General features: G+C 41.6%; 1 non-coding gene across 1 annotated transcript; it reads left to right on the top strand.

Moving 5' to 3' along the window:
• The first annotated feature begins 582 nt into the window (after positions 1–582).
• On the top strand, positions 583–685 carry LOC111758063 (small nucleolar RNA U13). The gene has a single exon (XR_002792298.1). It is a non-coding gene; the product is annotated as a small nucleolar RNA U13 (small nucleolar RNA).
• Positions 686–1,677: the final 992 nt, after the last annotated feature.

Below are 1,677 nucleotides of genomic sequence, written 5' to 3'. Positions count from 1 at the left end.
CAATGGGAGCTGAGTTCTGATTCTCTGTCCAACCGTGGGCAGGATGCCTAGTTCCTCAAGCTTCCTTGTCATTTGCAAAATGATAATAATAACATCTGCTGCCAAAAACTCTGCTTCTTGGAGCTGTTGAGAAGAGCCATCAGGTTACATGTAAAATCTTACCGTAGAGCCTGGCACATTGCCTGTGCATAGTAGACATTCACTATCAGTATAATTCTACTTATTGATTTATATGGTCACCAAATTAATTCATCCCACAATTTTTTTTGAGCTTCTTTGTGTTGTACCTTAGGAGAGAAGAGTATACATGATGCATTACTTATCTGTACAAATAAAAAGAGTTGGTTGTAGTAGCCCATACTTGTAATAGCACAATGGAGGCTGGGGCTGGGGGATCTCTGTGAGTTTGAAGTCAGTCTGGGCTGTATAGTGAGTTCAAGACTAGCCTGGTCTCACATAGTAAGACCCTGTCTCAGAAAAAACAAAAGAGGCAAACAAACAAAAAATAAAATCAAGCCACAGAGAGCTGCAATTTGATTCATTTGAAGCATCACAGTTGAACTGAGAAAAAGAAGTATTCAGATCCTCAGGTTCATGAGCATGATGATTGGGTGTTCATGCTGCATGCATGACATGTGCCTCCTTTTGAACCTTGTTACATCATTGGCACATTACCCATCTGATGTGAAAAGAAAAAGAAAAAGAAAAAGAAAAAGAAGTATTCAAGAGAGAAGGATGGAGAGAGAGAGAGCACAGAAACTCTTTTCCTTTGTTGCATTACTGTTTTGAATTTTTCGTACTTAGGATTTAGTTCATTTTAATTTTGTGATGACATTTTCATACAGGGTACTGAAATTCCTACCAATGCTATCAACAGCAGAAATGTGACAGATTTACAATTCTGATTCTCACGGGTTATTATGCAAAAACTGTGCAGAGTCCAGCATAAAATTAACAGCACTCACAGAACTGCCTGAGGCGAGCTGACCTCGGATGCAGCCTTTGCCTTTCAGAGCCTCTAAAGCAGAGCCTTCAATCTTGGCAGTCTTTCAGGTATGTGTAAAGAGCTTGCCCACAGTTGGTCAAGTGTACCTCCCAAGAGATAACGGGGCTGGTTTTTTTTTACTATTGATTTTCTTTCAGAGAAGGCTAGTACTTCAATTTGAATGTCCCCCAAATTTAAAAATGTTAAGAGTTTTTAGATTTTTTGTTTGTCTGTCTGAAACAGTCTTGCCCTGCAGTTTAGGCTGACTTTGAACTCACAATGTAGCCTAGGCTGGCTTCGAACTCACTGAGATCCTCCTGCTCCAGCCTCCTAAGTGCTGTGATTACAGGTGTGCACCACTATTCCTGGTAAAAATCATTTTGAATTTAAATGATTCCCCAAACTTGGGAACTTGCAGATGGCAAGGGGAAGGATTCTGCATATGGACAGTATACTGAACGAACAAATAGCTCTTAGTATATTTTCATCTCTGCAGAGATGTCTGAATACTCTGAGGAGACATTTTCCTCTTCCTTCCATTCCTCTGCCCTGCTTAGAGACCCCCACAGCACGAGCTGTGTTGAAACCATTTGCCACCTGCCAGGCTCTGCCACTGGATACGCAAGACCCTGGGTGTGTTGGAACAATCAGGTCCTTGGCAGTTAGAACCCTGCCTGGCACGAGTGGTGGGA

Source organism: Cavia porcellus, unplaced genomic scaffold, assembly GCF_034190915.1.
Source record: "Cavia porcellus strain 051 isolate PalLab524CR breed Dunkin Hartley unplaced genomic scaffold, mCavPor4.1 scaffold_20, whole genome shotgun sequence".
In the NCBI taxonomy this organism is placed as follows: Eukaryota; Metazoa; Chordata; class Mammalia; order Rodentia; family Caviidae; genus Cavia; species Cavia porcellus.
This window is presented reverse-complemented; position numbering and strand designations above follow the sequence as displayed.